This window comes from Plectrocnemia conspersa, unplaced genomic scaffold (genome assembly GCF_051122295.1).
Source record: "Plectrocnemia conspersa isolate PC_06_02 unplaced genomic scaffold, ASM5112229v1 ptg000001l, whole genome shotgun sequence".
Classification (NCBI taxonomy): Eukaryota; Metazoa; Arthropoda; class Insecta; order Trichoptera; family Polycentropodidae; genus Plectrocnemia; species Plectrocnemia conspersa.
Window position 1 is genome coordinate 26,683,546 of NW_028277165.1, and position 17,261 is coordinate 26,700,806.

The 17,261-nt window shown below is 30.1% G+C and overlaps 2 protein-coding genes across 4 annotated transcripts in view; one reads left to right on the forward strand and one right to left on the reverse strand.

The window, feature by feature from the left end:
* Window positions 1–17,261, reverse strand: part of Atg16 (Autophagy-related 16) — a 266,491-nt gene that overhangs the window by 181,338 nt on the left and 67,892 nt on the right. The window lies entirely within an intron of this gene.
* Window positions 1–17,261, forward strand: part of neo (ZP and PAN domain-containing protein neyo) — a 116,653-nt gene that overhangs the window by 56,003 nt on the left and 43,389 nt on the right. Inside the window, exon 4 of the mRNA XM_088188664.1 lies at window positions 4,543–4,578. The gene's annotated coding sequence lies outside the window, so the exon portion shown is untranslated. The remainder of the gene's footprint in view (window positions 1–4,542; window positions 4,579–17,261) is intronic.

Genomic DNA, 17,261 nt, shown 5'->3' on the forward strand with positions numbered 1-17,261 from the left:
GAAGTTAAAATATAAATTTTCATTAAGAAAATGCCATAAAACGCCATAAATGGTACATTTTGTCAAAATTTTCTTCAAAGTCGTTTTTTGTTTAATACATATAAGTTAAAGTGGCTCATTTTTAAAGAATTGTCAATACATAGTATTATGTACAATACGACCTAGTTCGATTTAAATTAATTATCATAATATTCATTCGTCATCTAGGTAAACCTAATTTTCATAATCGTATTATATAAAATATGCATAATACAATGCTGTGCCGATTACTGATTAATGGGGGCGTCAAAAATATGCCAAATTTATTATTTTACATACTTTTTGATCAAGAATGAATATCAAAATCAAATATATAGTAGTGACTTAAGACAAATATAAAGAATCAAATTTTATTCGCGATAATATAAACGAATATTCGATCGAGAACCTAAGTCTTTCAAGTTCTTAATCAGCGACTCATACCACTCGTCAATCGTGCTGATAAAAATTTACTTTAACACTTGTCCAAAACAAATCTCAATCATCTTTTACATACAAAAAATAATTTTAATGCATTTTAATATGCTTAAGTCATCAGCTTATGATAAAAATGACTATAAAAATAATACGTATATACTATAAAAATAATATGACTATAAGAATATAAAACTTGTATTAAATTAATATATATATATATATATATATAAATAAATAAAAGTTGGCTAAAAACGACCATCTACAGTTCTATACTATCGCATCTGAGAGTCAATAGTCCTACGCATTTTGCTCAATCTTACACTCTTATAAATATTATATATATATATATATATATATATATATATATATATATATATATATATATATATATATATATATATATATATATATATATATATATATATATATATATATATATATATATATATATATATATATATATATATATATATATATATATATATATATATATATATATATATATATATATATATATATATATATATATATATATATATATATATATATATATATATATATATATATATATATATATATATATATATATATATATATATATATATATATATATATATATATATATATATATATATATATATATATATATATATATATATATATATATATATATATATATAATATTTATAAGAGTGTAAGATTGAGCAAAATGCGTAGGACTATTGACTCTCAGATGCGATAGTATAGAACTGTAGATGGTCGTTTTTAGCCAACTTTTATTTATTTATGTATTCCGCTGGGAGTAGTGATAGATATACGATCTCACGAAGCCAATCCCTATTAGAACGGAGATCCCGGACGATAAATAGACCGCGACGTGTGAAAATTACCTCCCCCTTCTCTATGCACACAATCTTTCTGCAAAGGCGTGCGGAAAGCGAAAACGTGAGAGTGTCCTTTGTGTCCGGGAAGCCCATTTTTAGAGCCATTAGAGACAAGCACCACCAGGCGAGGCCTTGTCTTCTTGGCACGTCACACGTCCGTTAACTATGCTAATGAGCTCCGGAGGCCCTCGTGACCCTCACCATTACGCCACGGTGTGGATGCGGAGAAAGACCTATAGGTGCCGTATGCCGTTCGCGTCGTGCACCTTGTTTCCATTTCCGATCTGGGTTTGTACTCCAGAACACATGCAAAACGCCCCGACGGCCATCGATAACACCATCAATAATTCATAACGAGACAAAAGCCGGTATCGGTGCATCGCATACCGCTATATGCAGTCATGGTACTACTATTATACTATTGTAGATATTTAAAACATGCTAAGGAAGAGTGTGCGTTGATCTTCCATATGCGATGGAGATGTGTGCCAAATTTAAATTCTATAAGCATGACGTTATATATAATATAAAGTGAAGGATAACTATGACCATTGTATATGATATTTTTAAATCTAGAACAATCAGAACATGAAGATAAAAAGCTCAAAACATATTTCTAAGAACTTTTATTTTAGAATTTAGAACGCATCTATATTTCATTATGGATTTTAGTGTGCTTAGAAAAAAAGTATCAAAATTGCGATACCTTAATTATTGACATTGTTAAAATTATCGATCATTAGAAAACTGTATATTAAAAAAAAATAAGTAAGAATTATCAATATAAAAGTTAATTCTTCACTACACAAATTTATCTATTTATAACTGCCATTAAAAGAACCAAAGTGAACATTATTTCAGCAATAATTCAGTATCAGGCCTCTCGAGAGGGTGGGGAGGTTCTCCTTAAGAGGCCCGACACTAGAAAAAACCATTGCAAGAATAAACATATTTATAAAAAAAGTACAACCGACTTCAAATAATGAATCTGAACTAAACTACAGTTGTTTGAGATGTATCTACTGATGTATTTCAGGTATAAGTTCCTTCAGCCATTTTTATACATACAAGAAATAAAAGGAGCGGAACATTGCCTTCAAAAGCGCTCACTTTTGTGTTAAAATTTGTGTGCAAATTATTTTCGACTTTATTGCTTTTTGAATGTTTAAAAAATAGTAGACAGTAAATTAAGGTATTTGATCTAAAAATTCAGATCGAATTCATAGGAAAAAGTAAAGAAATATCGAAAAATCAACAACAGCGCCAGCTAAATTTATAAAGTTAATGTTTTTATAGATTGTATTATCAATAATGTGACATTCAGTGTCAAGTAATTATTCCTAAAAGAAAATCTAGAATAAACAATCTTAAATCTATCACAAAAATATATTTTAAATATGTCATTTCAGTAAAATCATATCGGAATACATTTTCAATAGTAGAATATATTTTTACCAGTGAAAATATAAATTATTTGGCAGATGCTAGTAAATTTATATGTTTTTAACTTTTCTACGTGTAGTAATACATATATTTACATACCTATCATTAATTATTTATATCCTATGTATAAATGTTACAGTGAATGTGTATTTTTTGGCAATGTTATATTTTTACGAGTAAAGTCCAAATACATTTTAACAAGCAAATAAATATTTCTACTAGCGAAAATTGTATTTAAATAATAGGCGCTAATACGCTGTTCTAAAATGTCTATTCGCAATTTGACAGTTGCGAAACGTCCATTTTCTGTTCAAACCCAAACCTAACCTAATGACTTTTATTAGGTTAAGTCCAAAATACACACTTAGTCAACTCATCTCTAAGGATAAAATAAGCGGAAGAATAAGTACAGACAGACATCGTATCTCACATATTGCTCCATAGTTAGTCTGCATTTCGATATTACACTATGTTTTAAAAAGATGATAGCTATCTTTACCAATATTACTAATGAGAATCAAATAAAGCACACATAAACCAAATTTTGCCCAATAGGAGAGCGCAAAAAACAATTATCACTTCTCAGAAGGCAAAAATCCACGTCAAAAGCAATAAAATCGTGTCGGCGTCGTTGCAGTGGGAACGCTCGGTAACGAGCGTTCCCACTGCAACGACGCCGACACGATTTTATTGCTTTTGACGTGGATTTTTGCCTTCTGAGAAGTGATAATTGTTTTTTGCGCTCTCCTATTGGGCAAAATTTGGTTTATGTGTGCTTTATTTGATTCTCATTAGTAATATTGTTATATAAACGCTTGATAATCAAGCGTTTTCACCACGATAGTAGGACTTAGACTGGAAATTCACTATATGGCAACACTGAGCAGCAAAGAATACACAAATATTATACATCAAATATGATTTCAAAAAATATTTTGCAATGGTGGCAAATTTTATATCAATTTGTAGCATGGAAAAGGTTAACTTCTTCCTGTTATTATTTATTCAGGCAATTAAAAAATATATGAAATGCCATTTTTGTCATGAGGCTCGGAATCATTGTTTTCACAGGGCCCGGGTTCATTCTTGGCGGCCCTGTTCAGGATCATTAATTTAGGAATAGTGTTGGCAATAAAGTGAAAAATCTTATTTATAAATGAACTTTGTTTTTGTATTTTTTTTAATCAAAATACATAAAAACTTTTTTTGTTAAAAAACTATTAAACTGATCTTACTAATAAAACTGTAAAAGTAATACAAGTGATCCATTTGATTAATACGACTTTAAATTTATTGTCTTGCAATCAATTTTATAGTATCATTCTGTGTTAAAGTTTTTTTACTATGCGTGAATTAAATAAATCAAAAACAATTGTGCAGTTTTACAATCGTGAATAACATTGTTGCTCGTTTAATTAATGTGAATTGCTTTAATTAATAAACTGTTAACTAGAGACACATAAAATAATTAAAAGCACATCCTTTTTAAATTGTCTTCATGTATCTTTTAATTATATTATTTTAATGGCACTTTTTATATCAGAGTACATATTATATAATTAAAATATATATGTACCTTAAAACTAAATTAAATAAACATAAACATCACAGTCGCATACTACTTAATTAAAATGTATCGTGTTATTAACAGCTTATTATAAAGTTGCAAAAACCTGATTTTACTGTTATAAGCATTATTAACATACTATTTAATCTTAGATAAAAACTGATTATTAATGTTCATATTTCCTGATTTCAGATCGAAAAGTCATCGAGTTGACACAACACTAATAATGTAAGTATCTCGTAAAAATACTCAATTTACATTCATAAATTAAAAACCCCAGCGAGCAAAGCAATGGTATTAGTTTTTTTTAATCACAACTAATGATATTTCCACAAGCCATTAAGCCAAGAGTCAAGTTTCGATAAAAAAATATATACACTAGCGAATCTCACTCAGTCCATCGACTTCGCACAAGGCTTGTATACTTTTTTTTCTCGTCTAGAGAACATAATTAGAATTTGACTGTGGACTGACCGGTCTATGAATATTTCGTCAATCACTGCATTAAAATTGACAGGCTACCGTTAAATGGCGATTTACTGTTTAATTGAATTACTCGACTATTTATATATACTGTTAATTTTATTAAGCAATGCAATTTGTAGTAAAAATAAATTAAAAAATATATTTTTTTTAAAACGTAATAATTAAAAATTATAGCATAATATTAAAAAATAATAAAATGATCAAATTATATTAATTTATCAGTACTTATATTTTCGGAATTAATGTATTTTAAACAGCATTTATAAAAAATGCTAATTAAAATAACTCAAATAAAAATATTTGCATCCAAAATGATTTAGAAAAAAAAACTCTAGATGGTTTACGGTATATTAAAGTAAGAAAAGCTAATTTTATTTTAAAAAACAAGTTTGATTTTTTAATAACTCTTCTGTAAGGGCTAGATAAAATCTGTTTCAGAGTTTAAATGCTATAAAGTGCAAAAAAATTGTGAAACTCATTGTTGTAAAAATTACAAGGCACAAGCAACGCATTTTTACACAAAACCTTAGAAAACATTCCTGAAATTCATCATTTATTTTAATCCGTCATCCACGTGAATACTTAAATGCATCACGATCTCTGTGGACTCGAGAATGTGCAACAGTGACATTTCTCGGCGTGCTTAGAAGCATGAAACTGTTAAACGTGCCAGACAATTAGTATGTTAGACGACAGGTTACCGACTATACCACTCTAGAATACTATTAGACACATACACACATATCTAGAGTGCGTCTAGGAAACAAAGACTAAATCGTTTTTCTGAATGGGAACACGGCAAGGTTTGCTTCATGCCAAAATGGCAAATGATCCTCTCGAATGAATACGTATGTATTATAAATATGGCAAATTACTAAGTACACAATATGTTTATGTATGTGTGCAAAAGAGTGTTCATGTTCATTAACGAGTCCGCGAACAATGCCGACGTCGGATAAATGTCAGTGAAAGACTAAAGGAAAAGGCAACACGTCAAAATAGTGTAACGTTAGACTGGCACGTTAAAATATAGCCAGGGGTCGTAAACGAGCAGTAAAACACAAAACGCGAATTGGCAATTAATTTGTAATCTTTTTTTTACACTTTGGAATTATCGGTAATATAAAGTAAGGTGTTGTGCTATTTTATAGGATTTTTATGTTAAGTTGTCTTCCTTGATGTTTTACAAGCAATAAATGTTTTAATTTACAGTAAAAAGTAATTCTTGTAAAATAAAATAAAATACAATACAAGTAAATAAAATATAATATTTTAAAATTAAACTAAAAGTTTTTTAGAATAGCTCACTTAAAAATGTTTAAAATATTTTAAAATCAGATTTTAGGAATATACGTTTTTGTGCTTAAAAGCACATGGAGTAATATGTAATTTGCTATAAAAATATTAATCTTATGATAAACATAAAATTAGACTACAGTTAAATGCATTATCTGATCAATTGTGTATTTCATTTTACATATCAAATATATATGCATCACAAATAGCAATACTTATTAATTTGCAAAAATACCTCAGAAATAATTTTGTAATCGGCAAAAAAGAAAATGTGTTATATACTAAATATCATACACTATTTTTCCATGTGAAATTTAATCTCATTCAATTTGTGCACAACTGCTGCAAATCAATGTAGTCTGTGCACGCCGTTGTTTGCGTCCGTCGGAAGGCATTTTGAGCTTTATTTGTTCGCCTTTTCTGCCATATACCTAAGTACGTATACGTTATTCATGACGGACGGATCACGAGCTTCAAATTAGCCGCCACCTATGGGGTATACGGTACGGTCTTCGCGCCGCTAAAGCTTTTGAAGCTTTCGCCCCGCGGGCGAACCATCACGCTTTTATGCTTCTTCACTTGAACACCACCGTTTCACGGTGTGACGTGAATCACGCTCGACGATGATAATGCACCACGACGCCGATTCGATTGTTTATTTTACCATTGGATTTGGTATGTTTTGATATTATAAAATAAAGGTAAAATTTACGAAACGTTAATTCTCATTATTTTTAATAACTTAAAAATACATATACTTTGGTTATTCTAAGAGCCTTTCGCTTAAGAGGAATATATCTCGTTAGGCAAATAACTTCACCTACCGATTAAGTCATTACACAATACACAGTAGATTAACCGCTCACGCGATAGAAGAAGCACTACAGAGTTCGACTAGTAATACATTCTTGGAACAACCAAATCATGCATACAAGTATTTAAATAGCTTATAAGAATTGTTCAAGACAAACTATACCCGTAATCGTTAAACAAATAATTATATATTTAGAAGCCTTAATCTTTTAAATTATATTTGAAAAACCATTGCAATTTAAGTGAAGTATTATTATAAAACTATTAGAAAGGCAAATATTTATTTAGGAATAATTATAAAACCAGAGCAAATTAAACAGAAAAACACAGTAAAAACTTCTTAAATTTGTTTCAACTCTAAATAGTGTTTTTAATTATTGAGAAAAATTGATCTAAACTTAAAAAAAAATATTTTGATAAATTTACACAGATTTAATAATATTTTTTTTTAATCAATATGTACATAAAAAAAATATAAAGTCTTACTGATTTTATTTAAGACACTTTGGGTCAATATATATATTTATAAAATATATTATATTGTAGTTATTAAATCAAATAGATTATTTTAAATTCTAAAATGGTTTATGTACTTTAATAATTCTGACTAAAGTATTTATTTTTGAGTAATAAACATAATTTGCAACTAAATCTATAATTTATGTTTTATAGTATTTATGTAAAACTATTTTTTTGTATTATTTATCTATCAAGAAAATAATTTCCAAATATTTAAAAATATTAAAATTTTTAAGTCATTGATCTTTGTATTATTATTTTTTTGTTGACCCGCAAAAGTTTAATAAAAAATCTAATCGTTATTTATAGAGTAAGTCATACAATTCATATTATAAAAAAATATTTTAGAAGTGCTATTAAAATAATCTGTTCCTTTACTCGCATCCTGCTTTGAATAAAGCTGTGAATTTGCGTATTTAAAGCAATCATTTGTTTAACAATACGTTTTATGATAGCGTTCCTAATATTTTTAAATTTCTTGAGAAATGGTAAATCATCGTTTTGCATTTATTCAAGAATTTTTTAAGAAGAAACACTAACTCTAACCCAATATAAATATTTTTTTTACTACTACTTTAAACCAATCTTACAACTAACGCATTTTAAACTAACCCGTTTTTGATACAATATATTTTAAATCAATTTAAATACTAAGTTCTTTTAAAGTAACGCGTTATTTATATCGTCAATAACACAAATATTTTTACGTTATATCTAATTATGCAATTTTTAAAGGCAATGAATTAAATTATTAGGTTTTTTAGGGATCAATGAAATATAAATATTTATTGCTGTTCTGATCTAACATAATTAAATTTTGGGACAATTAATCTAAATACTAGTTGTATGAAAAAAATATTTTTTTTATGTATATAAACATTGATTAACCCAAATAGGCAGAAAATTAAACTAATAAAGTGATTCTAAAGACAATACAAAAGGTTATTTATTTTATAATAATATTAACACTGATGTGATTTTACAAAATCCATACTTTATAGTTGATTTTTATGAAGGAATTTTATATTGCATAATTTTTAGCAACAAATACTATCGTTGTCTGTTAAAATATTAACATTAGAGCAAGATATACTCAACAGTTAATTCAAAAACCAAATAATTTAAAACTAAACTTATAAATACTAAAGAGCGTTAAAATAAATTACTGATACAATTAATACATGCCAATATAAAAACTACAGTACATTATATAATCTTAAATGCGAATTTTCAATTGTAAGGAAATGGAAAATCTGCTAAAAAAATTCATATCAAGATATTATAATGCAACCGTATTTAAATAAAATAATTAGGGTTACTAAAAATTGATTTAGAAAAATAAAAATTACTTAAACGCCCTTAATAAATACAATAGCATGTGTATAAATATTAAGCAAACTAAAAAATATTTTTACATTTAATTATGTATTAATTTATTTAAGAATATAGATATGATATTTATCTGTATTCAATAATTATGATGATATAATAGATATTCATCGATCTTTGAATTTACTATATTGTCAGATCAAAATACATGCAAACTCGTGTTTCTTAGGGGTCATCCGACGACCTCGGATCGTTGTGTTTGCTTACACACGCAATTACCTTACAAATCACGTATATACCCACCCTATACCCGCTAAATAAATAGATAACCAAAGGAGCACGAACACGTCGTTACAATTACCGATAGATAGATATACATTCTTAATGCACTAATGAGCGAGTTCACCTATATATTATATTATGTATACACGAGTCGAACTAATTTATACGTTTGGACCGCGAGAATAAATTTAACCCATTGAACGCCATCGGTTCATTTGCATTATAACTGACGTCTCTGTGAGACTGGCGTGTTGCTTTTCTACAGTTTGCAGTATATGTGTATAATCAGCGGTTAAGTTTTCAATTTATCCTATTATGGCGACCGAAACGTTATAGAGGTAATTAGATACGTCTAATGTTAGCGGCATGTACGATTTAACTTGCACGTTAACGCCACGGCTTAATTTTAACTGGATTATTAATACTGGTGTTGTAATGAACACGAACAATACATTAATGATGTATTAGTTGTAAAATAAATTTTTAAGTCTATGCTAACAGCTAAATTATTGTATCGAAAGTGATTTTATTTAAAAAAAGCACCAGAGTTATTGTTATATAATATTCAAAAAAATAAATCAGGCTATGTTAAGGATCATTACCTTAATCGTATTTAACTGAAATTGATAATGGCATTCAATAACTCATTTGAAAAACTATAATATACACTAAATAATAAGGTTTTTAGCAGAAATATTTAGCGCATCTCAATTACTCGAACGATTTATTTACCTATCGCAAATTATACCCATCATACTTGCATACATACACACTCACAATTAGCGTTATCCGTGATTGGTGTTATTAGACTATAGATCAGCATAGTGTCTGCGCTAGAATACGACAAACGGCCAAAGTACAAAACAATTTTCTCACTTTTACCCGTCCGAGCACATACAACTAGGAATGTGTGTTAATCGTCGGACGGTTCTCATAGTTTCGCCTAACGGTCTCAAATGGTTAATTTCAATACAACAACAACACGTGATTGCGGTTTTATGTGCGTTTAGGGCCGAATCGCAAGCTTACGTGATAAAGGAGGGCCGCCCCCTTAATAGCCCTTTACAACATTATTATTATGTCACGAACACCCCATGGACACGTCTAGAAAATGGCACTATAATATCATTACACACATATTTTAAATCTGCCATCTCATCAAGATTATATTCCGGTCCATCTATCTATAATTTACATTGAATCATATATGATTTTAAGGCGCATACACCTTTTCAATTATTAAAGGATTCGGCATGCGTTCGTTAACCGTAAGATTGAAATGAAAATGTATTATAGTTGCGGTTTGGACTATTTTTTTGTTGCGGCTGGATACAATAGATGCGAAATTATTAGCCATCGTCAATCAAAGGTTTATTTAGACGTTACGTTGACGTGAATGAGAACCGATACCGTTATTCACTAGCCATACAAACAGAGCCGGTCAATGATTTCACATTGAAATATCGCGTGTCGCTAATGGAAGCGAATCTGTTGAAGCACAGTGGAGCTGACACACTCGGCTCGGTCATTGGAATATTGTGTCATTGTGGCAATGTGACAATGTGCCCGGAGAATTTATGGAGAGATCGCCGTAGTAATGGTGTCGGGTTAATGGTTGATCGAAACGGCCAAAGTGTTTTATAGAAACTCTACAGTTAAATATTAATTGGAATTTTGAGCTTTCATCTTACTGATCTAACATGTTATTAGTTTATACAATAACCTAATAATAATTGACAGTATATTTTTTTTAATTATGTAATAAAAAATATGATTCAATGCAATCAAGATTATTTTATTTCAATTCGTGGCGAAAGTGATGTTTTTCGATAGCATTAAAAATATCGCTGATGCTTTCGCAAAATATTTTTATCCAGTCTGACGAATTAATATATATATTCAGATCCTGATCGTGGACCGTGCTCTCAATGCAACAAAATTTTGTGGTAGAATGAAGGATTTCTCTAGGAAAACTAACGAGGAAGAAGTGAAACTCGTGAAGGAACACAATGAGAGTTTTCCTCGATTAGAAAGTATTTAGACTTTGAATTATATATAATAAAAATGTACAATTTATACGTTGATAAATGTAAGGAAAATAACACAAGTTATGCTATAGAGAAAATTTATGGAAATATTTTCAGTAAAAAAATTGATTTGCAGTTTCATTATCCACGTAATGACACGTGGATGATAAAACGATAGAGACTTGCCTTAAACTTGCCTTTGTTTCATTGCATAGTTTTAATAGATCCAAATCCCTTAGAATGAAAATATGTGATGATCCACATACCTGGTAACTTTTCTTCATATATAAATTGGCGATTAAATGCTTTAACTCAAGAATCAACAAATTAACTTCATCGGGTTTTACAATGTTTGGGGCAACTATTGTTTGTTTTCAAAGCTATTTGTTGTAGCTAAATTTAGTATAAAACAATTATATAGCTAGTGTTTCATTCGCGAGTTTTTAGTGACACAGAATTACATAAAAGCATGTTAAAAAATATAGTATAAAAAATATATTACAATACATTTAGTATAAATTAACAATTTAGCAGTACCATCATATATTCATCTCATCACCTGCAAAATTATTTGAAATTGTTTTGCATAAATACATTTTCAATCATTGCATGTGTATGCTTCTCGACCAACAACATGGTTTCCGTAAATCTCGATCCACTGTCACTAATCTAATGGTTTTGTCTAACTATGTTTCAAAATCATTGGACTCTGGTGGACGTCGTATACACAGATTTTGAAAAAGCGTTTGATAAAGTTAACCATGCTTTACTTGTAAAAAAGTTATCCAATTTCGGGTTTTCTGAAGATCTCATAAATCTATTCTCAAATTACTTGATCAATAGATATCAATTTGTCAAGTATAATAACTCCTTTTCAGAACGATATAAGACCCCTACTGGAGTACCTCAAGGATCCAATTTGGGTCCATTGTTGTTTTTATTGTTCATTAATGACATAGAAACAGCAATAGAGCATTCAGATTTTTTATTATATGCAGATGACTTGAAAATTTACAAGAAAATGCATTCGATTTCTGATTCCCTCGACCTACAGGAGCATCTCAACTCTATATGGAAATGGGCTTGCTATAACCAATTGCCTTTCAGTGTAAAGAAATGTCACACAATTTCATTTTTAAGGTCATTAACGACGGCAAAATATTCATACCATCTAGGCGGATATTTTCTGGAAAGGTTTTCTTCAACTAAGGATTTAGGAGTGACTTTCGAAGAACGTTGGAAATTTAGCCAGCACATTGCAGAGACTCATAGCAAATCCTTAAAAATGCTCGGTTTTATCTTGAGAAATGCGCGTTACTTCAGGAATACTTTAGTATTGCGCACTCTTTACGATACTCTAGTCCGCAGCATACTAGAAACTAGCTCCATCATTTGGATCCCAGGCGTAATGAATCAATGTAATGAATTGAAGCTGGAAAAAGTACAACGTAAATTTCTTCGATATTTATACTTGAAGGAATACGGGTATTATCCGTTCTTGTTTCCCAGTGCTTTTATTTTGGGAGCCCTGGGATACGTTTCTTTGTCGACTCGCAGAAGTGTTTATGTAATTAAACACTTCTGGAAATGGCTCAAGGGCATCGTAGACAATCCTTCAGTGCTCGAGCAGCTTCAAATGTGGGCTCCTGAAGGTGGTTATAGTTCTCGGTCGCGTCCACTATTCTTGCCTGTAAAGTCTAGAACTGGAGCACTTGCCAACTCTTCTCTGGCCAAGGCTATTCATCTGCTCAATTATGTTCAAAGAAATATTGACATTTTCTCTTGCACATATGGAGTTTTGGTTCAGTTCGTATGGGACAATGCACACCTGTTGAGGTGATTTGTGTCTGTTGTTTTGTCTTGTTTATATTTGTATGTATTATGATGTATTTGTACTTTTGACTATCGTGACGCATTGGGGTTGCCTGTCAGGTCACGATGGTTATAATTTTAATAAATAAATAAATATTATATTCCATGAAGTTTAATTCTTAAAAAAATATTAAGGTTTCTCTGAATCTCTTGAAAAAAAAATATATAATAGAATAGTTAAACAAAATAAGCCAAATGAAAACAAATTGTTTATGGCGAAAAGAGAGCAATACCATATAAAAATTGGAAGGTTAATGTCTCTAACTAAATTAAACGAAAGTGAAAAATGCTATAAAAGCAAATTCTGATATAATTGTTGAAAAATAAAAAATATCAATAAAATGGAGACGCGCAGCGTTATTTATTATATGACCATAAAATAATTTATAATAGTTATTCGCATAAAATTAAAATGTGAGCGCATTAATAGCACACTTTTAAGTTACTTTTGCTGAAAAGCTGATTTTATTATATGCATTTCATGAGTGCGGCGTATTAATTTATTAATGAATCTCATCTAGAACACTATCAGTCACAAGCCCCGATTCTCAAACCATTCCAAATCCTGTTTTAATTTTAAACGCTGACATTATATTCCACTCTTCTGGTGGATCCCCGCCGAGTTTCTTGATACGCCTGCCATAATAAAGCCAGCCAATCTTCTCGTGATACGTATATATTATTATGAGTAATTTGCTTTCGCAGCTCACCTACCCCCTTTGTGTCGAGCGCATTACGTGCAATTTTTGCATTGATGCTCTGCGAACTGTCATAGGAAACGCATAACCCACATTCTGCAATGTCTTTTCTTTAAGGCGATCTTCGCGTGTGTCATCATTGCTTTGTGTGTATCTCTGGCAATAATTTCCTTTTAATATCGAGTTAACCGAGTCCCACGTTTCTATTACTCGGGGTCAATTGCATATCAGAGCGTAATTGCAATGACTGCTTTTCTATCCTAAATGATGTTGAAATCATATTTTTACATTTAAACCATTACTGTAAATGTTTTTAAGGCCTAGTACAAGTGCATTTGTGTTATTCCATTTTATTCTTTATAAACATTTTTAGGCATAAAAAGTACGAAGTTTAAACTCAGCATCGTATCATTTTGATAATTTAGGTATATTGAGCTAAATGTTATAAAAGCTATTTCAATAAAACAAATATATATTCTGTTGTGCTAAATCATTTTTTTAATGTTTTTTACTGTTGTAAATGTTTATTCATGGTATGCTCTTTCATCATGGTATTATATTGATGCAATATAAATTGTCCTTCATGCTTTATAGTCCATGTTTCTCAATAAAAAGCTTCACGGTCATCAGAATAAAGCCTTTGTTAATATGGTACAGGGATTTGTTTCAATTTGTACAATATTCGCTTATCATTATAAAAATCATTTGTGTGATTATTCATTTAAGCAGAATCATATTTAAATCATTGCTGAAGATACTCGTATTTATAATATTGTACTATCCATCTGATTAGAATTCATTCTCATCCATTCAAAATTGATAGAAAAAATATTATTGTTCTATTTTTATTACCGTTCATCTTTATTTTTTTTTAAATTCTGGATTATCTGGACTCTATTCCATTAAAATAGATTTTCCTGTACATTGTCGATGTAACGGTTTCAGTTTAAAAGTTATGTCGGTCACTTTTCTTGACATACAATATATCAAGATTCAATTCGAATGCGAGTCTCCTGACTCGAGTCTTGAGAGTCCTAAATTGGCGATATCGGCCCCAGGATGTCGTGATTGCCACCAGGCCGTGACTGTCTTGTCCGGCTCGTGACGGTCACGACCGACTTGGGTCAACTTTGAACTTTCGATAACCGCGGGATTCGAGATAAAAACTAACCGATAGATACGCGGATAAGGCACACCTTTACAACGTCATCCGAGGGATTACAGTTTAATATAGCCAATTACACAATCGATACATATCATGAAATTACCACAAAAAGACAACGGTAAAACTATAATTAAAAACGTAAAAAAAAAAACAATAACCACGGGGTAAAAACACGGTGAATTGCAAGTCATTCGTACGACCGAAATTAGCGAAATGGCATATTAGATTAAATTATGAAATTAAAATAACGATTCTTAATAGGCGGCCGTTGGTTTTGCGAGTCGCGGAAGTGCCATTGAAAATGGTGAATTTTATAACTGTATATGCAGAGGAAAAAAATATACATATGTATGTACATCAACCGCGTACGGACGATCAAATTATCCAGTAATTTTTAAAACGATCTTTAAGGAAGTTGCTCAGTAGGTGTGTGCTCATCAAAGTGTGTCAGTCTTTTGGTGACTCACATAGGACGCCCTCGCAAAATGTTGAACCAGGATAAAAATTTTGCATGAGTCACTTTTTATGGGTAAAAAAATATGACAATAAGAGTATCGCTATGGCGTGACGGTTAAATTAGGCAAAAGATAGAAAATAGACGCCGGTTAGTAAGTCAAAATCGGGAGGTTAAAGTTTAACTGTCAGGGTTTTTTTATTTTTTATTGGAAAATTTGCTTTTCGTGACTGATTCGAAATGAATACAAATAAAATTTAATGTGTTAAAATTGATACTTTGAAGTGTTTTTTCTATATATTTTACTATAAATACACTTCGATAGAATAGTATTTTCATTTTCTAGATATAACAATTTTTATGTTATATTTGAGTTACTAAATTATTTTATTTTTATTTAGTGGTGAATAGATATGAGAAATTTCGCTTAGAATTTAAATTTTTCAACCGTACTATTTGAGAGTGAAAATATGTAAGTTACCCGAAAATTACGTATAAAGCAAACTATTGTTATATATAATAAAAGTAGATTGCTTAGGATCGTGCTATTCGATTATCAAGTACGATGTAAAAATTTAGATCGATATCAAAACGATGGTCATAAGAAATCGGCAAACTCTGTTTTTAGGTCAAAATTACTTAATGGTGCATATTTGCTTTTAAATTTCTATAACATATGCCCTGAAAATGTCACTTTAATATTAAACATTTGCTATACAATTATTCTATGTATTTGAGGACAAAATAACACTTTAAGACTACCATAAAAAATAGGACAAAATAAATAAAAATATATGTATATATTACATTATTTATATTTCTTTCAGTTATTTGGTTCCTGACTTCATTTTAAAGGATAAAAAGCCAGTCTCGCTGTTTCTTTAAAACATTTTTTTTGACCTAACACTATTTCCTGATCTTTGAAAATGCACATAAACCACCCCTATTCATAAGAAACGACAAAATTTGTATTAAAAACCAGTATAAATGATTATTTATAGAACAGCGTTAGTTTCGTCCAGCCCGTTCAACTGTTAATAACCTTTTGCTTTTCACAAAAACGATAAGTGTACGTTATACGTACGGATTTTGAAAAGGCCTTCGACAAGGTTCGTCATAGGTTTTTAGAAAAAAAATTGTCGGCTGATTTAACTCGATTATAGTGGCCGATTGTAACAAAAATATTTCACTCCTTTGAGGTTTTAAATAGGTCCAACTTGGGCCCTTTGCTTTTCACGCTATTTATTAATGGCAAATATGGAAGCTAAGAATTCTATATGCAGATAATTTAAAATTGCTTTAAAGTTGCAGACTCCTCTTTACAGAGTGATTTAGATACTCTATGAAGATGGGCTATCTGCGTCTGCTTGTAAGTGTCGAAATTTCTTTCGTTCGCCATAAGCTTTTTTCTACGATCTCAATGACTGAAAAATTTCACTAAAGATCCTGGAATCATTTTTAAAAGCACTAGGAGCTTCACTCTATACGTAAAGATGCTCAGTTTGAAAAACGTGTAAAAAGCGTAATAAAATAATTTAAATAAATAAATATGCACACATTGCTTAAAAAGGTACTACGCTAATAATAGCTTTAATAAAATTATAATTTAGATATTAAATATTAAGATCATAAGAACCTTGAAACAATGAGGGTCATAACCGCAACTGTCGATTAATATACACATCATTAAAATGCAAAACAACATCATTGAATATATAATCTTAATTTTCCAATATGTAATTATTATATTACCTGACCGAAGAAGGAGAAAATCTCGGAAAAGGCAACCAGTTGCGTAGCTTAATATACCCAATAATGAGCACCGCCCCGAGTGGTCACCTCATGCATTATGCATCACCGTGGCCACCTTATGCAATCGCAACTTAATTGCATTTGGGGCCATCGGACAAGTGCATCGTAAAAGCATTTTCTTCCACGGCCTTTGAATGCCTTTAAATAATGCACGCCAA